This window comes from Panthera pardus, unplaced genomic scaffold, assembly GCF_024362965.1.
Source record: "Panthera pardus isolate Hobbes unplaced genomic scaffold, ASM2436296v1 HiC_scaffold_17, whole genome shotgun sequence".
NCBI classification, from domain to species: Eukaryota; Metazoa; Chordata; class Mammalia; order Carnivora; family Felidae; genus Panthera; species Panthera pardus.
The window spans coordinates 5,507,487-5,535,452 of NW_026526732.1; the positions used below are offsets into that span (position 1 = coordinate 5,507,487).

The 27,966-nt window shown below is 46.2% G+C and overlaps 1 long non-coding RNA gene across 2 annotated transcripts; it reads left to right on the plus strand.

Moving 5' to 3' along the window:
* Positions 1–4,748: 4,748 nt before the first annotated feature.
* On the plus strand, positions 4,749–16,396 carry LOC109245404 (uncharacterized). 2 transcript variants are annotated; one of them, XR_008422822.1, is made up of 3 exons: positions 4,749–8,864; positions 9,481–9,554; positions 15,596–16,396. It is a non-coding gene; the product is annotated as an uncharacterized LOC109245404 (long non-coding RNA). The 2 variants fall into 2 exon arrangements; XR_002070861.2 differs by lacking the exon at positions 15,596–16,396 and adding an exon at positions 12,664–13,667.
* Positions 16,397–27,966: the final 11,570 nt, after the last annotated feature.

The window sequence follows — 27,966 nt, forward strand, 5'->3', positions numbered from 1 at the left end:
ATTGAAAGCAACATAGCTACAAACTTCAGAGATTTGTAAAATGAGAAGTAACAATGTAAATTAATTGTACTGGTTAGTTGTATACGTTATACTCCCAGCCTTCACGGTCAAGTCTTTTGGTCAAGTACAATATATCCCCCAATATTTGGTGGAATAGTTCTAAAACATGCACAATCCATTTGTTTTGTCTCAAATAATATCAAGCATTATAGGCTTTTATCTTTGCATTCTATTTTGAAATTCTTACTTAAACCAGTTTCGTATAATAATGGAGACTTTTCAAAAGCTGCTAAACTTGTCACTATCATTTTCTTTCGCTCTGGTGAAAACCAGACCGGCTACTTGACATCCAAGTCTCTGTCCCCATATTCATTTCCAAGCTCTGAGTTCATTAGCTCAGTGAAAGCACACTTGGGAGAAAAGACTTTTCCCGCTTTACCTTTAGCTTCTTTATCTTCCTGCACTCCCCCTGGCCCTGCACCCCCTCAACGCCCCCAAAATCCAAAATCAAGCGCCAGGAGTTCTAACTGCGCGGAGAGTTTTGGGTATGGAGTTAAAAATAATCCTGTTCAGGCTGGGGGGAGGGGCGGGTCAGGAGTTACTATTTAATGTGTACAGAACTTATGTTTGGGATGATGAAAAGGTTCTAGAAATAGATAGTGGCGACAGTTACCCAACATTATGCTGTAGTAAATGCCACTGAATTATACACTTTAAAACGATTAAAATGGTAAGTTTTCGGTATATTTTGTCACCGTGAAAAGGAAAAAAAAAAAAAAAATCCTGCTCATACTTCCCGTCTTGTATATTTGCGCACACCACTAAATATAGACGCATCGCTCATACGGATAGCAGCAACGTGGAAGAATGAAGAAGTCAGTCAAATATAAAGCGCAAAGCAATTTCATTCCTTAAAAAACGACAAGACAGAACAAAGCACACACATCCTCCGCCAGCTGTCTTTGGAAACCGGCTCTGTTTGCTCATGCGCAGAGCGAAGCCAAGCCCCGCGCTGGTATTGACAAGAGCAAGATGAATGACCCCCTGGAGACCATAGGGTTTGTATTCGAGTTTCCATCTCCTTTTCATCCCTTTGTCCCCCCGTCTTGATTCACATGCAGATTAACCGAGACCAACTCCTCACTTAAATAAGCTTTTCACTCCAGTTTGGAAGGTAGAAGGAACATCTAAATATTTATGAGGCTTTTTCTCCTGGGTCTATGATGCGCTCTCGTTGGATGTTGAGGAATTACGTTAATGAATGCGTGCCTGTGCACCCCGACACAGAAACCAGGCAAAGGGGGAAAACACACACACACACACACACACACACACACACACACACAGCGCTTTGTCGGCACTCACCAAACAGTTCCCATGAAAAGGAGAGAAAAGAGAGAGGGGGAGGAAGAGAGATTTAAAATCTGTTGCCAGGAGAGGAATAAATTGTACAGCTCAACACAAAAGCAGGAACGAAGTTTCATCTTTGTTTTCTGGAAGTTGCAAATGTAACTGTTGTTTCAAGTCGGTACAAATGTGAAGGAAAACATGCTGATTGATTGAAAAAGGAGAACTGACCGCCGGGCTCTCCCCCGTGATGAAGAAAATTAACGACAGACTTTCTGTATTGGAAATACATCGTTTACTCGAAAACAAACACCTAAGCAACATTTTCTTTTAGGCAGTGCTTCAGCATGTCCCTTCAAGACAGATTATTTGGGTATGAATCCCTAAAAGGGTTGTCAGGGTTTTTATTGTCCTGCCCATATATAGTGTCTGTCTTTGTCTTTTCAGTGCCTTGTAGATCCTGTTTTCATTAAGCTAGCTAAATTCCACTTTAAAGTGAATTCACTCTAAATGTGTTTGCATGAAGTTAGATCTAGTTATGACTTAGGCTCTAAATCATCTTTAATTATGGGTAATCTTTATGATATTTTAATAGGTAAAATAATACATTAGCACACTGGAACTGAAATGCAGACATATTAATGGCCTTAATATCACACTGCCAGAAAGTCATCTTTCCAGCCCTTTAATCATCCTCCTGGCCTCCCCCTTCCGTTCTGTTCTGTGAACACAGAAGGCCAGAACAGTCAAGGCCCTGCTCCAGAAGGGCTCCGTGGCTCTGTAATTATCTTTAATACGTGTGCATCAGGATATTAGGTTTAAAGGGGTGCTTTTTTCTTCTTTTTTTAAAAAAAAAATATTGCCACTCAACTGGTATTTGTTTTCATTTGCAGGTCAGAGTATACAAAAGGGTGAGGTTGTGTTTGTTATTTTCGAAAATTCTTGCTCCATTCAAGCCATACTGAGCCTGGCTCTCATCACCTATCTTGATAGGGTACAAAAAAGGTTAAGAAATCCTACCTCTGACCCCACACAGCCCAAACTGCTGCTCTAGCTGAAGGAAGGAAAGTAGAAAATAAATCTCCAGCTTCCCTTTTAACACACAGAAGGCTTCCCTACATGTCTTTGTGACGAACTGAAAATTAGTTGCTGATTGTTAGTATTTATTTGTTTCTTTCACACTGGAATAAAATACAGAACATATTCTCCTACTTCCCACCAAAAACAAACAAACAAACAAACAAATGCTGGTTACTTGATTAATAGTTATTTGAAGTTCAGATAATAATTAACTGTAGTCTATTTATGTAACTATTATATAATCTAAACATTACATATTCTTAGCTTAAACAGGAGTGTCGTCATTAAATCAGTTTCATCAATAAAAACGAAGACAAAATGTTCACACAGAAAAGTTTAACAGTCTTTCATCTGATACACTGACAGGGAATTGTATTAACTCAGCATTATTTCTTAGTAATTTATTACTTACTTGTCTGAGTGAATAGGCACTTGGCTATATCTAAGTTTAAAGAAAGCTGTATCTAGGTTTTAAGGAAAAATTTAGTGAAACGTTTGCAAAATTGTTCCCATTCCCTATCCACCCACCCCTTGTGGTGGGGGTGGGGCGGGGGGGGGGAGCAGAATGCATTGTTTGGAAGGTATTTCAGAAGGACATTTTGTATAAAACTTGGAAAATCAGTGTGAATATTGGGTAAAGAAGGCCAGCTTCTCTCCCATACCTAAAGCTGCAGGAGGCACCTGTCACCCTGAGCCCACCTCCTGGAAAGGGGCCACCCACACTCATCACCAGGCCTAGTCTGGCATCTCCCACATGCAGTGGAAAACAGGAGGGCTGGCCGTTTAAAGGCCACAGTAGAAGGCCGTGATCTGCATGGAGTTGAAGGTCTGCAAGAAAATTTCCCTTTACTAAAAATACATTCCTCATCAGTATACTTCTTAAGATTCCTATTACTTAAAATTAAAAGCCTTTAAAAAACATGAATATATTCTGCCATCAGTTGTTAAGCTCTCACCGAAATTATCGTACTGGATTCACCTTATTTATTTTTATTTATTTATTTTTGAGAGAGAGGCAGGGGGAAGGGGCAGCAAGAGAATCCCAAGCAGGCTCCGCACTGTCAGCGTGAGCCCGGTGAGCCCGGTGCGGGGCTCGAGCTCACAAACCATGAGATCACGGCCTGAGCCAAAACCCAGAGTTGGACGCTTAACCGACTGAGCCACCCAGGTGCCCCATCAATATTATTATTTCTAATGAGGATTTAGAAGAAAGAAATTGCATTTTATTACTTAATATTTTATTTTATTATTTTTTTCTTAGCTCTATTTTCTATAATAGGCATGAGTTAATTATCTAATAAGAAATTAGCAACAAAATTTGTTAAGAAAAAAAGTTTGTCCCTGGTCAGCTAATTTCTTGGTGTCTTATTGGTTGAGTGTCCCTTGTAGGAACTTCAGGGAAACCTACTCCAGGGTCACAGAAGTACTTGGGTCCAAGGACAGATGGAAAAACTATGCCCATACTCTTAAGACAGTGTCTCTCCTGACATTAAAATAGAGCATGTCAGGAAGTGGTCACGTTTTGAGAGATGTAGACAAAACTGGGAAGTTTTAATTAATTTGAACAAATATAGATGTATGTACATTTCTGAAAACAGTTTATAATTTCTCATTGGCTTTTTGAGATACAACCAAACTCACCCAAAATGTAGGTGACACTTAGCATTTGTTTACACTCTCAAAAACTTGTAGACCTCCTCTTTTGTCTAAAGTCTGCTTTTTCTAGTGCGACCTCATTACCATAGGGTTTCATGCAAACAAAAGCATTGCAGAACATCATCTTATCTCGCACCCGAACTGATCTGAATCTGTATTAACGCACAGCAAGGAACAAATGAGAGTATCTATATGAAGTCTTGCCTCAGAACTGAAATATTAGAAATGACAGTTTTACATTCAGTATCATTTTTCTCAAGGGTTTATCTCATGGCATCATTTTTGTTTCTCAAACATTTTCAAATATTTGATCCTTGAAACCTTCACCCAACTCACTGCAAAGTTTAAAAATGCTGCCTATTTCAGAATGTTTGCACACAGTTCTCAAACATGAGAGGCACAGGCAGACCAGCCCCCAGCTGTTTTCAGGGAAGGCTGGGGAGAGGCTGCTGGTACACATCGTGATATTTTTCCAACTGAAAACTGTTACTGCCCTGCCCGGAGACACATGTGTCCCAGAGGAGCCGAAATCCAAATGGAAGTGAAAAGTTTATTGGCTACATGCCAAATTCAAAACTATCCTGACCTGTCTTCCCCTGTCCTCTGACAGTGTGTACATGTACTGACTCATCTGGGAAAAAAAAAAAAAAAAAGCTGGTTTGTAAATGGGGGAAAAACTATCCAAGAAGTATTCGCACAATGAAATGATCGTCTTCTTTTGGCCATACTGACAAACAACCAGTCAATTCAGTGAGAAGAAAAAACATTTTCTTTTTAATAGTTGATGAGTGTGCTTAACACAATTGCCTGGTTTGTTTATACTGGTTAGTTGTTGAATGATCTGCATAGCTGAATCTGAAATCTGGGTTTTCATAATCTAAGGAAGAATTCCCATTGAGTAATGTTTTCAGTTAACGACTGTACTGCCGTAATCAATGCTTAAGCATATGGTTAAAGGCAGCTAATATTGGGTCATAAATGCTGCACGTGGCCAGTGACCACCAAAGAGCCCTGGGCTTCTGGGTTTCCGTCCCTGACCCATACAATGATGGCATTTGACCATTTTGTATGTTGGATTTCCTGAACCAACAATAACAAAAATACAACTTAAAAACCAGTGATCCAGACTGGCGTCTTACTCATTTCACCCCTGTACAGGATTGCACAAAGACATGGAAACCAGAGCAGATCAAATTCGGAGCCTACCGACCTTGGCTGCTTGCCTTCAAGGAATGTTTATGCCTTTGAAAGACGTGCTATCATCTAGCTTTGTTGTAGCCTTCTTTCTGCCATGTTAGTGTCCACCATCAGTTTTTCCAGTGAACGATTTAAGGTCCATTCTTGGATTTCCTTGACTGTTCAAACTAGTTGATATAACAGAGAAAATAAGGAAGAGGGATTATGTAATCTTCCATTTTAAACGTGATTCATCTATAAAATCATTCAGTCTTCCTAAACTATGTGAATGGAATTTGTTTGCATAAATCTAATGCCACCAAAGACTTCTAAACCGTGAACTAATTACGCGATCTAATTTTGGAGCTTTTCCAATGTTAATCTCTAAATTAGTTATCTTCTGCTTTTCTTTTATGTGTCATCTTTTGCTTTTTCACATTTCATTAGGTATCAAAACCAAGAGAGACAAAGTACAAGCTATTTATATTTTATCAAGTCTCAAGAAAATGGAAAATGTTTTATCCCAGTTAGATCTACAGGAGAGCGAGATGGGTCCTAGACTGATGTTTTGGCACAAAATAGAAGTACAAATAATTATGGGCAGTGGTATCTTAAAACACTTTTTAAAAATCAATCCTAAGAAGGACAGTTGTTTTGCTGTATTTGATTTTCATTTTTTTAATTGAAATGGACCTTCTTGTGCAGCCATGTCTATGTGTGTTGTATGTATGTTCAGACATGTATGTGTATACAGTATGTACCTGTATGCATGTACAATGTAAGGAACATTGACTGTTACATCAGAAGACACGGGTGCAAGCCTGTCCCATCATCACTCGCTGACTGAAAGCAGGCAAGTCGTCCCCTACCATTTATGAACGTCAGCTTTCTCATCTAAAATTGGGGTTCACAGTGGTTTTCCAATCTGTTTCAAGGACTTGACATAGAAATCAAAGTAGATAGTACACATGAAGCTTTATTGATTAGATGTATAAGGTCCTAATAACATGTACTGGTGAGTGACTTAATTACACCAATAACCCAACATAAGATTTGGAGCAACTTACTTAACTTTGGGCCATATTTCTTTGTAGACAAATGTGACTCATAAAAGGTTCGTGGCGAATACAAAGGGCACTGACTATCATGGAGGACAGACCTACTCGTTAGGACCCTTGTTTTTGTTTGTTTGTTTGTTTGTTTTTAAGGGACACAAACTCGACTTGAAGTAGTTCAAGCAAATAAAAAAAAAAAATGTTTATTGAAAGCCTCAAGTAACCATGGAAAAGAAGCCACAGGGCCTCAAAAACCACTGGAACCAGAAATTTGAATGCTAGCAAGACTTTCCCTCTTCTCACTGCATACTGTTTCTGGTTTTCTCAAACTTCCTACACGTGGCTAGGACACAAGGCCACCAGCAGCCCCTGCCCCCACACCACCCCCTGCATCTCACAATTTTGCCATAAGAAGAAAAAAAAAAAAAAACCTACACTAAAATTGCCCACCTCCTCATCCCAAGCCTGATCCCAGTTGAAGAGTCCCCAGAAAAGACGCTAGTCAGCTCAGGTCAGGGGCCCCGGATGGGAACATGTCACTGGTAGCTCCCGTTTGAACCAGGTGGTTGGAGTCAGAGTGAAGCGGTTGTCCCCAAGAAATGGGGTGGTGTTTCTAGAAACGAGGCAAGGTCCTAAGCAGTCAGAGCAGCAAATGCTCACAAAAGTGCAGGAGGCTGGCCCGAGCAATGGCCTTTCTTGCCATTCTCTGGTGAAGGTGACCTTAGTCTCATGGGTGAAGCTTTCTGTCAAGTGACAAACAAAACCTACTCCTGCCCTTCTGTATTTGACGTGAGGAACAAATTACAGAATAGATTTAAATGTGCCTTTAGCGGTTTCAAGTGCTAAACCAGTAACAGGTAGATTCACTGATGCTGGTTCTCCCCATGCACTTGATCAGTGCCTGTGATCCAAACCCCCCTTGTGTATGTCCTCACGAAAGTACAGAGCCAAGGATTAGAACCATTCTCTAACTCTGTTTTGTTAGGAAACAGCACTCTTCTGGAGTTTTTTTCATGGTTAAAATTTGATTCATCTCCTGTTAAATCATGCATGCGATTTACTTGGGGCTATTCCTGAAATTTTTTCAATTAGAAAAATGTAAATTACAAAATACATTATTCATCATGTGCACACAGTTGACTGCGTTTTAGAGTATCACCTGAAGAAACAACAGTAGAGTAACAACACAAATAGAAATTCGTTGATATCACACTAGTGGAATAGACCCTATTCCACTTGGGTCTATTTGTAGAACTTTCCCACTCCTGAACAATTTTCTCTGGTGATTCTTGTCCGCCAAGGGACCTCTTCTGTTTGTCGATGGTTGGGTCCATCGTGTGCACCATTTGTGGCCCCACGGTGGGGACTCACGGCCCGTACTTGCGTTGCTCCGGTGTGTCAGCTAGATCCAGCCTCTCTGTGTGGCTCATGTGGCTACTGTCCACTAGGAATGTATCTCCACTTCGTTTTTACCGCGCACCCATGCTATATGTCCATCGTATCCTTCAGGACCAAGTTGAATGTACTGCTCTAGGATAGATCTTACACCGTTGTCCCTCTCTCTTTAGAAGAGCTTCTTTGTTTGGATGAACATGTGATCCGAGCGTATCCGTTGGCGCTTCTCAAAGACGTAGCTTTGTGCGTCTTCTCAAGTCGCTACGTGTGTATGTTTGTCTCCCCAAAGGTAAAACCGGAGTGAGTGCCAGGTTACTTTGCAGGGTGACTGCAGTGACCTTCAGTGCCACCAGGAGAAAGCAATCTGGTATGTTGTTGTAAAAGTAGGACACACAGCAGCAACCTCAGCCAACTTCACCAGTCTGCCCCATTCCCGTGTGGACCTCTCACCTGACCGGGACTGGGGGTGGGAACTGGAATAGGTCGGCCCTGGCCGCTGTGCCCCTGGGCCGGGGCCGCGGGGGCTGTGAGAGGACAGAGCATCTCCTGCCCAAGGCTGCAGTGGGAGAGCTGGAGGGTAAATGCTGAAAATAATATTCTGGGCTGAGGGCCAAGGTCATGGCCAATGAGTGTGTCCAAACCATGTCATAAATTAAAGTAACTATTGGAAAACTGGGAGCTGAGTTGCGGAGCCAAAATGAGCGGTGCTGGGCCACAGAACGAGCCAAGAATGAAGAGAGGGACGAAGTGCAGCAGACCACACTGTCAAAGGTCAGCTAGGCGCTGTGCTGGCAGGCTGGCCAGGCCCAGGAGGGAGCCAGGCCCCCGGAGACGCGGCAGGCAGAAGCGTGCTGGCTCATCTACGGGCTCCTTCCATCTGTTCCCAGGGATCCTCCAAGTTAACTCTAACTTAAAAGCTCTTCACAGATGGGCAAGAAATTCGATTCTTCTGTTCTCCTAATCCCCAAACAAGCCATGATACACACAGAGGCAATTTCAGGTTGAGTCATGTTACCTTTCTCCAAATTGCAGGCAATCCCCACTTCTCTGGAGCCCTACGGCACAGACAGAGCACCCCGCCTGGAGTGCAGAGGAAAACCCTAGCAGCTGAAGATGCTAAGGCAGCGAGGAAAGCCACACCGTGCGGACAAATGAGTCTGTGATTGCTTGCTCGCCCCATGGGTGTGGAGGGGACAGGACAGTATGCGATTCTGTGACACTTTCCATACTTATCTAAGCATCCATACACTTCCTGTCCTCCCTCCTCTTCCTGTTGGGACATTTTTGTTCATGCCCAATGCTGTAAGATTCCAAAGGAAATACAAGCGCTTTATGATGATCTAAATCAGCATCCAATTGCAAGGCCAGGCTTTCTTTGGCAAATTCAATCATATCCTAGAGACCAAAAAAGAAGACTTTTCAAACCCCGAGCGTAATCTGATCACTCCTACAATGCCATTGATCTATAACAGCTTACTTGTCTCATCCAATGGCAAAACTATATTGGTGCCTATTACTCACACATGAATTGTTTAATTCCTTTTTCTTTTTTCTTTGAGGGAGAGAGAGAGCAGGGGAGAGGGACAGAGGTGGAGAGGGAGAGAGGATCTCAAGCAGGCTCCACAATCAGCACAGAACCCAACATGGGGCTCGATCCCACAATACTAAGATCATGACCTGAGCCAAAATCAAGATTCAGACGCTCAACTTACTGAGCCACCTGGGTGCCACTAAATTGTTTAATTCTTTAAAAAAAAATTTTTTTTAACAGGCATGCCTGATTGACTCCATTGAAACAGCGTGCAACTCTTGATCTCGGGGTAGTGAGCTCAAGCCCCAAGTCAGGTATGGAGATTACTAAAAAAAAATAATAATAAACTTAATGAAATAAATACAAGAATTTAACTTATATAAAAAATAATAATAAATGAAAAACATTTATAACAAAAAATCAAACATATGGCCATCCACAATTCACACAGGGTAGTCATCCAACCATTTGGCGATTGAATTATTCTTCCTATGTTAATTTGGCTTTGAAATGCTGATGAATCCCCCTTATGCACAAATTCTGGGGAAAAGGTCCCTGTCTCTGCTCAGCTCTTCTCCCCATACCCCACTGCCGGAGGGGAAGTCAGGAAAAGAGGGGAAGAGCGCACCTCCCTCACTGCCTGAGCTATGTAATTGGATGGAGACCCACCTTGGGAGCCAGAGTTGGAAGCATCCAGGTGGCCCAGGAATAATCCAGAGTCCACTGTAATTTTCATTCCCTGGGTTTTCTCGTGGGAGTATAAACATTTTGGGACTCTGGAGGACAAGAAAATAAGAAAAAGTCCTTTCTACAAAAAAAAAAAAAAAAAAAAAAAAAAAACACAAAAAAACCCCTTTATTCACAAACTCACACCGATTAAACTGATCACTTTCATAAAACCCCTCATTTCCTGGTGGGCAAGTTCATACCTGGCTGAGGATTATATTCCCTGCTTTGTATCCAAAGATTTATACATGCAATTTCTCTTAAACACGAATTCTTTCTATCTAGAATTTGAACTTGTCACTTAAAATGGCTGAAAGCACAAGATTCTTTTCCAGACAGTGACCAGAACAAAGGAGTGACTCCCACATATGTCCTTGTAGATGATTCTTGGCACTCAGAACCTCAACATCAAGGGGGTGGGGAGGAGTGCCTTCCCCCCCAGCCTTATAGCTTTGGAGAGAGAATCGAGAGGTGATGCAGGGACAATAAATGCACACCGCAGCACCCAAAACGAGGGAAGGTGAAACTCCCCCTCTGCCACCAACCACCTGGGCTGCTGTGGGGGTTGGGGCAACTGTCACCAAGCACATCTCCAGCACTCTCTGGGCTTCAAACGCTGTGTTAGTTTTTTTGGTTTTGTTTTGTTTCATCTAATTCTTTAAGTGTTTATTTATTTTTGAGAGACAGAGCACGAGCAGGAGAGGGTCAGAGAAAGAGGGAGACACAGAATCCGAAGCAGGCTCCATCCAGGCTCTGAGCTGTCAGCACAGAGCCTGACGTGGGGCTCGAACCTACAAACTGTGAGATCATGACCTGAGCTGAAGTCAGACGTTCAACCGACTGAGCCACCCAGGCACCCCAAAACGCTGTGTTAGTTTGAGTGAACAGCCACCTCATTGTCCCAAGATGAGGAGACTTCCTGCCTGAGGGATGGTCAAGTGTTGATTGTAACTTTCTGTGGGGAGGCAGAGACAGGGGTCCAAGGACATTTGCTGAAATGCTGAGCACGCTGTATTGGATGATTAGAGATTAGAGACTCACGTTCTAGTCTGTTTGCCTCTGCAGAGCTGTGACCTTGGGCACATCACTGCCCAGCATTTCACTTTTCCTTACCTTTACGATACCCGAATTCAATTATGTTTTTCCTGATCTCTTCAAGCTCCGACATTCTGTAATTACAGCAACCAAGACCAACAAGAACGTTGTTAAGATTATTATGTGAGCAGTGGATTCTCAAACGTGAACTAAAGAGTGGATTCCAGAGGCACCTTGAGCGTGTCTTTAGTATTATTTTGTCAGGTTACCGCTAGGAATGTCCTAAAATAGATCCTGAGTAACAAACCAATAAACCCCATGCTCTATAATGTGACCAAACCAGATTAGAACAAACTAGAGCAGATTTTTATCTTAACAAGGAAAGCGCTAATTTATTGAGCACCTACCATACCAGACATTGTATTAAACCCTCTACATCCATTTCCTTATTTACTCTTCAAAGCAAGCCTGCGAAGTTATTAGTATGCCCATTTTACAGATGAGGAAACTAAGTCTCAGAGAGAATAAGCAAATTTACTTCTGTCACTCTGCTCAGATCGAGGTCATGTTGCTCTGACTCCTCACTAATATTTTTAAACACTACCACTCTATTACCCACTCACTAGGAAATAACAAAAACCTGCAGTAAAAATAATGGCAATAATAGCTTCCTCAAGTGTAGAAACTTTGGTTTGATTATAGATCTTTTCTTGTGCTTAGAATAAGACCTGAACAAAGGTGGTTGTCACTGAAAATTTGTTAAATGAAAAGTAACCGCCCTTTGTTGGCCAGTGTCCTGTCTTCTTGGTGTTTACTGTCTCTAACACAACACTGTCCAGTAGAATTTTCTGCGGTGAATTGAAATGTTTGTTCATCTCTATTGTCCAACTGGTAACCACATGTGGCTATTGAGCACTTGAAATGTGGCTAGTGTGGCTGAAGAACTAAATACTGAACTTTATTTCATTTTAATGAATTTCTTTAAATTTTTAAAAATGCTTTCATTTATTTATTTTGAGAGAGAGAGTGCAAGCAGGGGAGGGGCAGAGAGAGAGAGAGAGGGAGACAGAGAATCTCATGCAGGATCCGCACTGTCAGCACAAGGTCCAACGTGGGGCTCGAACTCACGGACTGTGAGATCGTGACCAGAGCCGAAGTCAAGAGTCAGATGCTGAACCAGCGGAGACACCCAGGAGCCCCTCAATGAATTGAACTTTAAATAGCTACATGTGACTAGTGGCCTCCATATTGGACAGTACGAGTCTAGAGTAAAATATGGGTAAAGTACTTGCCATAGAGTAAGAATCTGGCTTTAGCAATGGAGATTCTTTGAGATAGACGTCTCGCCCAAGAACTCATGAACTGGAAGGGGTAGAATTATGAGTCAATCCTGAGCCTTTCTGATATAACCCAACTCATACTTCCTTCACTAGCTTCCTGTCCAACGTTATGGGAAAAAGAATCAGGAATCTTGAGCCAAAGAAGCCCCCAGATCATGAAATGACCATCCCACGATTTGGAACGTCTTCCCATGCAGAACTTGATAGTCCTTTGGAAACGGGAGTCCACTGTTTTTTTGGCGAAAGTTGATCACATAAGAAACTTGTCCCAGCCAAATGAAATGTGCAATCTGACACTGGTGCTTGGTCCCTCCCATTACAGGAAGCCCGCGGTGTTAGCTCACGTCCAGTCTATCCGAGCTGTAAAAATAAAACAGCAGGAGCCATAGGAGTGCAGGCCAGTGACCCTATCGCTGTACCTAAGGACAAGCGAGTAATTGGTGGGGGGCATTCCTGCAGTTGCTGTACAATAGTATTTCTCAACCTTTTTCATGGACTTTCCCCCTAAGATGTCTTTTCAGACGTTTCTTCCAAAATGCCCTCACCAGAGAAGTTCCAGCATCACAGAAATACTGCTCACTTTTTTACGTACTATATGTTTATCTGTGCTTCATACATTAAAATAATGTGATTTTTGCCCCCCACCCCCACCCCCAAACCAATTTTCATCACCTTGTCGGAGGAAGGATGATATCACCTTGGCTGAGAAAGTTCTAGACTGGATGAATTCTTCTTGACTGTGAAAAGAGACCAAGGGGAAAAAACGTGGGCTCCAGTCAGTCAGGCTTTGGGTTGAGTCCTGCCTCTCCCTCTCAGGCAAATGACCTAATCTTCTTATACCTCTGTTTTACTCATCTGTAGAATGGAGATAAAAATATTGTCTCCCTCCTTGAGTTGTTGTGAGCATTCCATGAGCTAATGCATATTCATTAGGAATTTGGAGCACCCAGTAGGTGCTCTCTAAATGTGAGCTAGTTTCACTGTTTTTATGAACACAGGAACATTCTGGCAGCGCGGCCAGTTTCCGAATCTCTTGTTTTCTGTTAGTTGCCATTTTGGATTCTTTAACCTTACGAAGGGGCTTTATGACATCTGGGAGCAGCCACTTATTTCGGGATGAAGTTTCTTACAAAATCGCTGCTCAGAAAGGTACAGGGCGTCTTCCTCATCCAGCTCGAGTCAGATCTCCCAAACACTCACGAAGGCCCTTCAGAGCGATGAGGCTGAGATCACAGACAGCGTTTGCCTGATCTAAAATATGCACGGTAACACGGTCTTAATTAGATGTACATGTCTCTGAAGATATAAATAAATGCTTCCCTTTTTGATATGTCTGATTTAATAGCCTAATAACAGGGGACTGCTGCTGAAATATAATTCAGGGGGTGAGGGAGAAATTAATAAACTCAAATATTTAAAGCTCAACAGCAATTAGCAACCCATTTAAAACAAATTTCCGAATTTTAATTTTATTTATCCTTATCCAACCAGGACTAAGCCTGGGGTTCATTATTATTCATTTGCAGACCTAACAGGGTGCTCTGCCCTTTGCTGGGGAGGCACTCTCGAAGTCCATTACACGGGGGCAGCGGGCCATGACCCCAGCGACGGCAGGCGGTGGGAATTCACCAGTCCCACCCGCACGGTGTTTCCCATTACCCCATTTACTAGTTTTCCTTCTCTCACTTCTTTGGAAATTGGACACTCATTTTTCTGCTGCATGTTTAGCTACCCACATACACCCATGCACAAAAACAGAACACCGTTTTCTGAAGGGTCCCCGTCAGGGAACATCCACCTCCGTGACCTCTGGTCAACTAAGGCAAGACCTGAGTTCTGACCTCCTTCGTGCGTATATGGAGCGGGTATGAAAGCGAGTCTTTAGCATGTGTACTTAGTAATCATCCCGAAGTGAGGTCCCCAGCCCCTGGGATGCGGGAGGGTGTGGTGGGTTCAGCACTTTGGCATTTTCCCCATTAGCACCCGTGTCTGGTGGGACAAAGATGGAGAAGAACCGGACACGTTCCAGAGGGACGAACCGGAGGGCACGTTACCAACATGCAGTGGAGACTCTTCCTTAAAGATGCTCAGCTCAGCGTGGGGGTGTTGGAAGCACACAGGGCTGGAGGGAGTCATGTTTTTGACAGCAATGTATTATATACGTGTCCCCTGGGGACAACTGGAAAGAAGGGCTGGGAAGGGCCACACTGAGAGAGCAAATGGAGGGCGCATACTCAAGCTCAGCCTTGGGCATGTGCACAAGTTCAAGGCAAGAGGGCCCTGGTGTGGCCTTTCTTGCAAGGGCTGCTCCTCCTGCCTGAGCCAGGGCCCTCACCACTTAGCAATGACCAACAAACCCTAGGCCTCTTCTCTGAGAACCCCTCCACGCTGCTCCAGTGGGGCCCATTAGCCATGCTTGGACGGCCTGGTTCTACCCATTTGGCCTTAGCCAGGGGTCTCTCCCAATTACTTCTCTCTCCCAAGAATTTAGAATTGGAACTAGAGGTGCCCACTCTCTGCAGCAACCTTGACCGAGGTGAGGCAAATCGGGAAGCTGGAACTGATGTTAGGCAGGTGGGTGGCCTTCCTGAGCTATTTCAGAGGCAGGGAGAGCCGGGTTATACAGAGCGAGAAATGAAAAGAACAGAAGAAACCTTTGAAAAGCTGTCAAGTGACTGCCTGGATTGTGAAGGCTCATCACTCTCCGCTCTTGGTCCTCCATAGGACCTGACTGTGCTTCTGGCCCTTGGGGTCCATTCATCTAGAGAATAAATTCCTCTTGCATTTTGCTGAAACTCAGGTAGGTCATGATCTTTGTGCCAGTAAAACACTGAAATGGTCTTAGTGACCAAGGAGACCCATGGTCATCATTAGCAACTCCAGAGTGTGGGCAAAGGCAGGGGACCCGGACACGGTTGACCCACAACACACAGGAGACTTCTCTGCCCACAGGCTGTAGGGAAGGTAGGGGACAGGGCCATCGTGAGTTGGATGAGACAGTGGAACAGCCAACCTGCCAGAAGCCCCTCCTGGGATCAGAGGGCAGACAGCAAGCAGGAGTCCTGAGATCACAGGCTTTCCATCCAAGGTGGTGGACTCTAGGGCTGCCGTCACAAATGGCCACAACCTAGTGGTTTAAAACAATAGAAATCTAGCTTCTCATGGTTCTGGAGGGCAAAAGTCCAAATTCATGGTGTGAGCAGGGCTGTGCCCCCTCAGCCTCTAACCGAGATTCTCTTCTCTGCCTCTTCCAGCTCTGGGGGCCTCAGGTGCTCCTTGGCTTGTGGCTGTACCACTCCAACTCCTGCCCCTGTCCTCACATGGCCTTCTCCTCTTCCCTCTGTCCTTCCTGTGAGTATGTCTTGGAAGGATACCTGTCACTGGATTTAGGACCCACCCCGGTAAGCCAGGATGATCCCATCTCAAGATCCTTCATTTAATTACATCTGCAAAGACCCTTTTTCCAAATAAGGTCACATTCACAGCTTCCTGAGGTTGGGATGTGGACATATCTTTTGAGGGACTGCTAGTCAACAAACTGCCGATGAGAAATCAGCCATGTTGACTCTGGCCAGTTTGGGCAGGGGGGGGGGGGTGCGCATGGCGATCTCAGGGAGCAAGGCCCAGGCAGTTCCAGGCAGGAGACTAGTGATTTGCCCGTTGACAGGGCCCAAAGGTAAATTAGTAGCTTATAATAAGCAGATGGAGTGGGGAATCCAAGAAGTGTATGTTCAATTTTTCCTATTAGTTCAGCTTCTGTTTATTCAAACAACCTTAAGTGATAAAGAAGATATTTGACAGTTAGTGGGGTGGCTCAGAGAATTAACACAAGAGCCAACGATCCACTTCTGGAACCGACACAGAATCCGGAGCAGATGTTGTCGTTGAATGCTGCCATTTTCCAGAACTCCATCGTGGACATATGCTGCTCTGATAATGCCTGAGCTCTCTCCCAGAGGAGAACTGGGCTCCAATCAAGTGTGAGAGTTATCAGCCATGGTACAGGCATGACAGCTGTGAGCTGGAGAAGTCACCCCAGCGGGGGTCTGTGACAGGCGGGCTGGGGTGGCTTCGGTGCTGGACAGGGGGAGGGGGGACCAGAGAGCAGGAGCAATGCAGCCAGCTGGGAGTGCCTGGTCCAGAGACCACATGTCCAACCACTTTGTCTAAGGACTCTTGAGACTCAAAAATTAAAGAGAAATCCAAAGAGACATAAGTGGCTTGTATCTATCAATAGTGACTTATTAGAAATTAAAGCCAAGGGGCCCCTGGGTGTCTCAGTCAGTTAAGCATCTGACTCTTGATTTCGGCTCATCATCTCATGGTTCGTGAGATCGAGCCCCACATCAGGCTCTGGGCTGACAGCAAGGAGCCTGCTTGCGATTCTCTCTCTCCTCTCTCTCTCTCTCAAAAGTAAGTGAACTTTTAAAAAATCTTTAAAAAAAAAAAAAGAAATTAAAGCTGAGACTTCGTAAGACACGAGAACACAAGCACACCTGCCATCAGCTGTCAGAGCGATGATGTCACCACACCCGGGGCGGCCACGGGAAGGCTTCACTGCACACTCCTACGAGAAGAGGGGTGAAGGTCAAGAGCATCTTAGTGTTGTTACGAAATCAGTCCTGGCCTTACCCATCCTCTGAAAGGGCCCCAGGGTCCTGCTCGTCCCAGACCACGTGGGGAATGGCCGGCATCGTGGTTCGGGACGTGGACTCCAGGGCAGGGCTGCCCGAGTTTGGAACTTGGCCTAGCGTGCTTCTTACCCACCCAGCACCTCCGTGTCCTCATCTGAAAATGGGGCAACGGTGGTGCCCCCTTACAGGGCTGTGGGGGCATCAGGACAGTGCCGAGTGTGGGCATGTAGACGCCGCCCTTTGGCTCGGGTGAGGCACCGCACCAACACTGAGGCCTGGGATTGCCAGATGTAGAAGCACCAAACTCCGCTGGGATGGGCTGGCCAGGGGCCCGAGGACCGGCTCGGGACCCAGACTCAACCCTGGACCTCCTGGCTCTGTGGGGGGTTTAACACTTCGAACCCCCACCCCCACCCCCCATCCCCCCCCCGCCAGAGAGCAAGCCCGGCTCCAGTCCAGGTGCCCGGGCGAGCCGGGGGGTGCCACGTGGGCTTCGTTCTCAGAAGCGGGTGGGGTGACAGCCCACAGGGATGAGATGCCGTCTGATAGCTCAGCAAAGACGATTCTCAAAAACATATCCTTCTTATGGTATCCGCGACTTGTATTGCCGAGATGTGGATTTCTCTGCATCCATCAATAAAAATGTGGAATTGGGACAATTTATGAATATTTCATATACAACCAACTTAAGTGTTGAATGCTCAAAAATGATAAAAACCTGTCAATATGCCTCTGACCTCCTGGATGTTTCCAGGGCATCAGTTCAGTCGGAGCCCGAGCCTGACTACCTCTACTTCTGTCTCCCTCCGGATCCAGCGTCCCCGACGGACTTGGGCCTCCGGCTTCCTGCCTGTGAGAGGGATCATCCCGGATCGTCCAGCAGGGGTTACCCTGAGGTTGGGGATGCAGGACCAACCAACGGATGGATCCACGGAGGGGGGCGGGGGAGGTGACGCTCGAGGAGCTCGTCCACATACAAACGTCCTACAGCCGCACATTCGGGTCACGTGGACTGCCTTTGAAAATCGCCCGTGTTATGACTACGTCATTCCTTTTGTTTTTTTTAATGTTTGTTTATTTATTATTTTTGAGAGAGAGAGAGCACACGCAGGGGAGGGGCAGAGAGAGAGGGAAACACGGAATCCGAGGCAGGCTCCAGGGTCCGAGCTGTTAGCGCAGAGCCCGACGCGGGGCTCGAACTCACAAACCGGGAGATGGTGACCTGAGCCGAAGTCAAACGCCTAACCGACTGAGCCACGCCGGCACCCCATGACGATGTCCTTCTTGAATAACTCCAGTAAAATGAGGGTGGAAAGGGAAGAATGCATTTTATAAGCCCTTGTGAGGCAAGGGGGCATTCTAGGTCTGTCTTCCCCAACCACACTGGGATTTGCTGCCTGAGCTCCAAGAAACCCCTGCAGGGCTTGAATTCTCTGCTCTCACTCTGGCCTCCTCCTCTTGGGACCCCGCCACCCACCCCCACCCGTGGCTCTCTGGTTCGCTCCCTTCACTCGGGCAGTGTTGGATTTGGAGCCATCCTTTCTCCTTATCGATCACTTATTAAGCGGCAGCCAAGCTGTCCACCCAGAGACATCCACAGAGAAGCCCTTAGCTTCCCGTCTCCACCTGCCCAGACGTCTACCTGCTCACTGGAGTTACATTCCCTGGTTTGTGCTGCAAGGCGGGCTGGGGGCCACGGGCTCACCCCTCATCGTCATATAGGCTTGCAGCCAAAGTTGTTGAAGGGCCACACTTCAGCTTCTTAGCTCGCAGATGAGGGTACCGATTGGACGGGCAAAGGACTTACTCAAGTCTGCGACGTGGATGATGGGGCGGGGAGACGTTTGAGCCCTGTGACCCCCAGGTAAAAAGGTGCTGGGTCCCGCCCCCATCCTAGTTCACTACCTGCGCCCTTTGTTCGCCGGCGGCCCTAGAGGCAGGTAGGAACAATCCATTCCCAATTCTGTAAAGTGCTCTGTGGCCCAGAGACAAAGAGCTTTACCCAAACAGGTGAGTAAACATGTCGGAAAGAACATTAACAGTATTTATGCTCTTGTAACGCCCACGAGCCTCTCCTGCCCTCCCGAGTCTCATTCTTGTTAAGACGCACAGAAGGGTTCTCTGATGCCTAAGATGTCAGCTGAGGGGGATTCAGGAGATTTGTATAACAAGAAGGGACTCTTGAAGGCCAAAGAATTCTCAAGACCCCGAGGAATGAAGTTACGAAAGTGGAAAGTTAAACTCACTGCTGCGAAACTCCACGGGACCTCCCCTAAACGTAACGTGGCTCCGCGTTCGGTGTGCAGGGGCCAGCCAGGATGCAGCCGACCTTCCAGAACACAGCAGTGAGTGAGCGCCTGGCAGGAAGACTTCCCCTGCTCCGGGAGGTGTGGAGCGTGAGGCCGGGAGCCCACAAGCTCTTCTCAAGCAGCTTATCCTTGCTACCCGAGGCCAGAGAGGTGACGTGATTTTCTCGGGGTCACACAGCTAATGAGTAGCCGAGTCAGAGCCTGTAGAACCTTCTGGTCTTCCTTCTCCTACCAGAGCCTGATCCTCTGATCCCACTGCTGTCGGCAGACAGTTCAAAATTAGCTGTGACCTTGGGTCTCAAAGGCACCAGATCAGGAACCAGGCCTCTAGGGAGGTGGGTTTTGTCAGCACCGCTAAGCTGGCCCACTTTTATGCGGTCCTGTGTGACAAAGGACTCAAACCCACACGTCAGCTCATGCCATCCCCTTGTTCAGAATTCTCCAGGGCCTGCCCTGCTCATTTCAGCATCTCGTCCTGGATTCACATACATGCGGCTCTACCTCAAGTACTGATCTTCAACTTGTAGGGGAAAACCAGCATATCATCTTTTTTTTTTTTTCATTTTAATTATGAAGAGAAGATGTGCTCGCTTCGGCAGCACATATACTAATTATGAAGAGAAGCAAAATTTAAGATAATACAGGAACTTGGGCTCTTTCAAGCGATTGCTTCCCAACATGGCGGACTGAGTTGGGTTCCCTCTAACATTGGGGCTACTTTAGGGGAAGTATAAGGAGCACAAAAACAGGACCAAACTTAGCTCATGATGACCTACAAGGTTATTCCCAATTTGACCACCTCCAGACTCCTCTCCCTCTCCCGTAAGGGCACGAGGCCATACTAAATCACCTGGGATTTCTACTGGGTGATCTCCTGCCCCCATGTGCTTGCCCTCCTGGCGCCCTGAGCTCAGGGAGATGTACCCTGGGCCCTGTTGACATTTTGGGCTGGATGATCCTCTGTTGTGGGGGGCTGTCCCATACACTGTAGCAGCATCCCTAGCTGGCTTCTCCCCACTAGAGGACCCTGACACCCCCAAGTCATGACAGTCAAAAATGTCTCCAGATCTTGCCAAATGTCCCCCGGGGAACAAGATCAAACCCATCAATAACCACTGCTGTAACAGGAATGGGCTTTCTTGACACCTGTCTGTCTAGCAAACCTCTTTTGTGCCTCGGCCCAAACCTCAGCTGTACCATGAAGCCCTCTGCATCCGCCCTAAGCAGAGTGAGGTGTCCTGTCTCTCTGCTGATCACTGACCCTTACAAACTTGCACCCCCATTTGGCACTTACTCCATGGCTGTGCAGTTGTTTGTTTGTCTCCCACTACCCCTCAACCTCTTGGAGTTTCTTGACTGCTGGGAGTTTATTAGATTGTGAATTCCTAGAGGTCCACAATGATCCCTCCAAATCTATATTCTTAAATGCTCAGCCCTTAGCACAGTAGCCCATCCACAGAGGGAGCTGAGGAGATGTTGACTGAATGCACAATCTCTCATTCCAGGCTGGTACTTTCTGGTGATGAGTCCTCCAAGAAGCCTCCCAACTACCCTGTCCTCCAAGATCACTACCAAGCTTGGCCATTGGCACAATCGCAGCATCCCTACATCAGTTGATGCCTGCCTGAAGAATAGCTTTGCCGAACGAATAGCCCAGTTGTTAGTGACAGTCAGGGTCATAGTAGGAGTGGAGCAATGACGGCCACCGTTTGAGGGTCATCTCTGTGTTCTGCCAGCTGTCTTTTCTCCGAGTGCTGACGCTTCTAACATTTCTTCCTACCCCCGTTTTACAGATGGGAAGACTGAGGGTCAGAGAGTTTAATTCGTAGATTCAGCATCTTGGTGGCCCTGGGATTAGATCCAAGGCATTTTGACTCCAAACCCCGATCCCTGGCCTGTCTTTGGCTTCCAAATTTTTATTCTTAAGGGTGATTCTCCAAAAGCAGTCATTTAAAATCTGAACGGCCTCAGTGCACCAGATGAACAGGTCACCAGTGCCCTGCTGCAATCTGTCACATTTTATCACTGCCACGAACATCAAATTCTATCAAAATATGGAAAAAAATCATTTTGATGCTGCATTTGCATATCCAAGGATTGGAGGATGGTTCGTATAATCAAATTATGTAGAGTTGTAAAAAGGGAGTATCATTTAAATAGCTTACAAAATTACTTTGAAGATGCACATCAAAATCCAAAGAACCTATCGCCTCCAAGATCTTTACAAAAAGTTAAATGCTAATTGATTATGACAGCTTTGTCTTTATCACTGGTACCGTTCTCCATTCTACTTCGTCAATGTCGCAGCTCAACTCTCTCTCCCCCACTCCTCTTCCAGCCACGTTCCTGTTCCTACCGTAGTGTAATCACAGATGGAATTTATGCACGACTAGCTCCCCCCCCCACCATGGTTGATCAAAAGCAGAAGCCTGAAAAAAGAAAGAAAGAAAGAAAGAAACTAGAATTTGCTGAAATTCTGATTTCTTTCAGCAGTTTTATAGGTGGTATGACTTATCTTTTATTGACTCTGCAAGATCTCTGGTCCCAGCATCTGTTTGTGGCATCTGCGGAGAAGGATAAATTCTCTCTTTTTTATGCCGCTGAACCAAATGTAAGAGACACACAAACAGGTCTGAATAGGAGAGGACCACAACAGATTCCTTTTCCTCATCCTGGCTGCCGTCTCTCCCAGGCCCAGGAGATGCCTTGCTGGCCGGCGGGGTTTGCCGGCTGGGGATAAGGATGCCGGCAGGTGGGGACAGGGGGCTTGGGGGTGGGGGGGTGTGCTGCTGGTCAGACAGGGGGCCTGGGAGCTGCTGGTCATGAGCACAACCTTTCAGGAGGCTGCTTTGTATACATTTAAAAAAAAAATCTGCATTTCATTTACAATTTCTTGGATTTAAAGAATTGTGCCTGGTCACCCAGAGACATGATTATACATCACGGAACTTCATTATAATAACGGCTCCGGTACTCCAACTTCTTTAAAAACCTCAGCTGTTCGATTCAGCCCCTTCAGCTCCATAACTGTTTATAAGATTAATAGACTCTGATGCATAATTGACTCTCCCACCTCGAGAAGGATCTTTCCTTCTTGCATCTAATCCGAACCCTCCCAAAGGTCCCACCCCTATAACCAGACAGGAACGTATTCCTGGCTTCTGGCCGGGTCAAGGTGGGGAGGAAGACGGGAGATGGCTAGAGGGGCCAGCCCTGGAGGAGGTGGGCAGGGAGAGGCCACAGGGCTCTGCTTCCAGAGAAGCCTGACTGGACGCGGGGACAGACGTCCTTGCAGAGCCTGTGGGACAGGCCCCTGCTCTGCCACTGGTAACAGAGCCCCAGCTTCGAAGCAGCAGCAAGAAGGGAGGGGGTCCCGGGAAGGAAGGGGAAGGAAAGGGAAACGGACTTACAGAGGAGGCTCCCGGTTGGTGTCAGTGGAGCCCAGAGTAAGAAGGAGGCCTGGGGCTCTTAATTCCCTTTCTGGGCTCAACAAATGTGGCACCAGGACCTGCAGAAGGACCCCCTCAGGGGGACACAGGTTCAACCCTACTTTCAAAGCAAATGCGAGCCGGACAGGGCGGCAGGGTGAGTCTCCCTAAGCGCCAACGGGCTCGGAGCCAGAGCGCTGCCCGCGTGGACCCCGAGAGTCAGGAAATGCTTCTTGACGGATCTGAAGGTCAGAGGAACTAAAGGCCTTGGATGAGTGGATTGGGGCTGAAGTCCCAGTGACACCGCGGGGTGGGCTGGAGCCAGGCTCAGAGGCAGGGAGGCTGACTCTCCGGGGGTGACCGAGGAGGCCCCGGCTGCACCGGGATGGGAACGGCCGGACCCCGGTCACCGTCGCAGAGCACCACACCCTCAAAGTTCTGAGCTTCCTTCTGACGCAGTGCACAACTTGCACAGAGCAGAGCGCAGGCACCCGGTGATGTCTCGGATAAAGGAAGGAAGTCTCACTAAAGGATGGAAATGGGAAGTTGAATTTTAATTGTTAGGTTGGCTTACTACTGCTCTGTCTGTCTGACAATGCCTCTTCTCTTGCTTTATTTTAATGTTCCAGAGAGACCATGTGGCTGGCAGTCTTATGGAAAGGAGGAAGGAAGGAAAGAAGGAAAGAAAGAAAGAAAGAAAGTAGGAAGGGAAGAAGGAAGGGAGGGAGGGAGGAAGGGAAGAGAGAGAGAGGAAAGAAAGAAAGAGAAAGAAAGAAAAAGGGAGAGAGGAAGGAGGGAAGGAAGGAAAGAAGGAAGGGAAGAAGGAAGGAAGGGAGAGAGGAAGGGAAGAGAAAGAGAAGAAAGAAAGAAAGAAAGAAAGAGAAAGAGGGAGAAAGGAAGGAAGGGAGGGGGGAAGGGAAGAGAGAGAGGAAAGAAAGAAAGAGAGAGAAAGAAAGAAAGAAAAGGGAGAGAGAGAGGAAGGAAGGAAAGAAGGAAGGAAGGGAGGGAGGAAGGGAAGAGAGAGAAGAAAGAAAGAAAGAAAAAGAAAGAGGGAGAGAGGAAAAAAGGGAGGGAGGAAGGGAAGAGAGAGAGAAGAAAGAAAGAAAGAAAGAAAGAAAGAGGGAGAGAGGAAGGGAGGGAGGAAGGGAAGAGAGAGAGAGGAAAGAAAGAAAGAGAAAAAGAAAGAAAGAAAAAGGGAGACAGGAAGGAAGGAAAGAAAGAAGGAAGGGAAGAAGGAAGGAAGGGAGAGAGGAAGGGAAGAGAAGAAAGAAAGGAAGAGAAGAAAGAAAGAAAGAGAAAAAGGGAGAGAGGAAGGAAGGAAGGGGACAAAAACCCAAACCCAAAACCACCAAACCAAAAATAACAAATGATGAGAGACCGAAACAGAGAGAAGGCTATTTTTCTACTCTTGAAGGGTGAGGGACCTCGTTCTATTGTTTGAGAGAAGAGAAGTCTGGATCGCTCTTTCCTTCATCAGGTTTGTGCTCCTCTCTCTTTGCCTAACCCAGCCCCTGGAAGAGCCAAAGCGGTTTGCAAAGATAAGTCGTCTCGCTGCCTCGGTTTTCCTTTTAACCGACCCCCAAAGGACCCCCGGCCGAAGAAGGAAGGTCAGGCTCACAGTGACGTGGTGGCCATAATTCACACGTGTGTTGGGGAGAGCCCGGCACAAAGGAATACAGCCATAACACGGACTCGTGAGCCTCATTGTTATGTAGACGCGAATTCACTCGTTCCTTGGTCTCCAGGAGACAAGGCGTACTTTTTAGAGTGTGTTTTACCGCATCGGTTTAAAAGTACCTTTGTACTTTCACAGTTACATCCTTAGCCTCGAGACCCCTCCCTGCCTTGGAAACTCTGCATTTAATCCTTCCTGTTATCCTCAGGGATAAAGAAGCAGGGCCTAACAGAGACCGACCGCTATCAGTTTATTGACTTCTAAGAGCTATTAGCCTTTTGCAGAGAAGGGAAAAGTCCTCCCCGTATCTAGGGCCTGCCGGGTGCTAATTTGACATGGCAATGAGATAAAAGTTGGGCTCTGGCCGCTGTCAACCTCACCGGATCGGAATGCCGTCTACTTAGCATAGGAGTCAAACAATTCCCTGGCAGTAGATTGCTTTCCACTTGAAGGTCTACTAAATAAATAGAAAAGTAATTAACAGCGCGCTCTGGCAGGTGTATCAGGGGGAATCTCAGCAGAACTGAACTGAGGGCCTCAAGGAGCCATTTTGAATCCCACCTTCCGAGGGCGCTTTCCTGATTTCTCTAGATGGACGTGCGATTTCTGCTTCTCTTCCAGAACAGAAATTTCTGAATCTCCTATGATATCTCCATGTTCGTCAGTGGGAAAAGAAAAAAAAAAAAAGAAGAAGAAGAAAAGAAAAATCTAAGTGCCTGAAATCAGTCCCAAAATAAAGAATTCTCTCATTTTCCCATTTAAGTATTCTGTTCCTAAAACCCATGGATGGTTATCTGTCTTTCGTTGTTGTTTTTCTTCTTTTCTTGTCCTGTCTTTTCTTTTCAGTTTGCTCAATTATTAAATATGTGAGATTTGAAATGCTAACTGAACGTCTCATTATTATTATTCCTCCTTCCCTTTGGAAAATAAGGGGCATTATGTCATTTGTAACAGCAGGAAGAAACGAAATTTCATAAGAAGGAAATTTCTGCCGTTGGAAACAGAAAAGACGTTGAAGGCATTTATTTTTAACCGGCTTTTAAAAAATATATTGGAGAGTACTAAATTCAATTCCACATGTCCAGAATGGTATAACCTAATTTTAGCATATTAATTAACAATAAAAGTAGTGTTTTGCCTCGTACAAAGGCATGAAATAATTAACTTACTGAGGAAATGGGGTCATATGATTTTACTTTGGGAGGGTAATGAATGATATTGAGTCACGGTAGCAAAAAGGTTTTGCAAAGCAATTCTGGCTGTGGAGCCTTGTTGGAATTCTTTGTGAGATATCCAACTGCCGACAGTTTCCTCTGTCCCCAAATACTACCTGTCTTGGCCCAGGCTAAACCACACACACACTTCAGTGGGGCAGGCCAGGGTTCCTCAGAAAGAATGGTGGGGGGAGGCGAGCATTTGGCGACTTTTAAGGAGGATTTGAGGGTCCAAATGCTCCCTGAATCAATAAACACTAAGGTGCTTTGTGCTCGTAGAAGAAATTCCAGCATTTTTGTATTTTACATGTTTGGACCTTTGAACTTGGAATATTTTGTCACACTTCACATAAGCTTCATTCCCTGGGGGGAAAGAAAACTAGTCTTTCAAGTGGTTATTATAAAGCTAAGTGCATAAATATGCATGAGAGGTCATCATTACCACAAGATGATACTTAAAAGGTTCAAGTGTCTCTTACTAAGATTTTTCAACTTGTTCAGCGACAGGAAATCAAAGTCTCCAGTTTTTGGTTGCTGAACTTTTGCCTTTGATTGTTCTTTCAAAGTTTGCAAGAAAATGGTTTCGGAGGCCTGACTGGCGCTCATTTGTTCATTCAGTCATTCATGTGACAGATATTTAATGAGATGTTTAGTGACCTGCGTCCATGTTTTATGCAGAATGCCATATTTAAAGCATTGTAGCTGGGTCTCTGAAGGTTGAGGCACAGAATTTCTAGATTTTTGGATCTGGAATTAAGGCCCCGAGAGACTAAGTGACTTGTCCCATATCGTGTTGCATCATACAGTCAAGACTGGAAATCAGATCTGACCCCCAGGCCAGGCCTCTGACCTATGAGTCAGGGCCGCTGGAAGGCCAGAGGGCCCAAAGCAGAGATCATGCTGGGGACCGTGATAACAAAGAATTGCCTTTTGACACATTCCTTACCTCCAGAACTCAATATTCCAACGGAGAAATGTTATACAGTGTTGTCATAACCTTAAAAGCTCTTAAACATGACATTCCCAGTCAGAATTAACTTTGGCTCAACCCTATGCTTGCAGCCATTTCCCACTTGGAGAGGATAAGATTTTCATCTTCAGGATTAATTATCCATGCAGCCCGTTCTCCATGGGGAGAGGAGAAAAAGCACCAGAAACAAAATGGAGCCGGAGAGAGGAAGCGTCTCCTACCAGCAGCCTTGTTTTCTCTTTCTCCGTGGGTGGAAACAGCGCTCCAGTCCTCCCTGGGGGTCTGACGACTTGTTTTAGTCCCAAATTAGCAGAGAAAGTGCAATTTACGAACAATTTACAGAAGCGGTGCTTTCTTACAACTTTGCTCCTGGGCTCCCCAGTGTCGGATTTACAGGCCAGATCTTTGGAAAGGGAAGCAGGTAGAACCCAGGTGACCCAGGCAGGCTCTCTTGCAAGGCGGAAGTGTTTATGCCGTCTCACCCTAGGCTTGCCCTGGCTCCTAAGGTTGATCTTGCTTCAACCTAAGGTTGATGTTGCCATAAAAGAGAGTTGCGTGCAAGTTGGAGGCAGACCCTTTAGAATGCAGGCTGAGCTGACCGCGAGTGCACACCCCAGCTGCAGCACCCTCGGGGGCAGCGTTGCCTAACGCCATCCGGAAAGCTCCCCAAGGTTGGGTTCCCCGAGCTCTCATCTGTTGCTACCCAAAGCCGGCACGTTTCGGTACTGATGTCTGTCGTACCCATCACCCCGGCCAGTCGCTTAGCCATGGGGATCCGCCGAAGCACCGTGAGGCCAGTTTGGGACTGGATCTCCGCCCCTCCACGTGGCGGCTGGGGGAACTGGGTGGGGTAAGTCGCCTAACTTCTCTGAGGCTCCGGCCCCTCAAATCCAGACTTGGCAGAGTCCTTCTTGCCGTGGCTCCCCGGACGCTCAAGGCTAGAGGAGACGATGCAGTGTTTCGGCTGCTGAAGGTGCTCAGCCGAGGCCGACCACCAGGCTCAGCTTCCACAGCCCCTCCCGGGGGAAGGGCTGTATATCCCTTTGTTGTTTTATTGGTTTCTTTTAGTATTTTAGTGTTTTACTTTTTTTAAATGTTTATTTATTTCGTTATTTTGTTTATTTAAGAGAGAGAGAAAGAGACAGCATGAGCAGGGGAGGGGCAGAGACAGAGGGAGAGAGAGAATCCCAAGCAGGCTCCACGCTCAGTGGGGAGCCCGACGTGGGGCTCGAGCCCACAACCGTGACATCATGAACTGAGTCAAAATCAAGAGTCAGACGCTCAACTGACCGAGCCACCCAGGCACCCCTGTTGTTTTGTTATTTTAGGATTTCCTGAAGCTGCCAATTTTTATAGTAAAATTTGAGCATACTGTTTTCCTCCTCTTACGTTGTG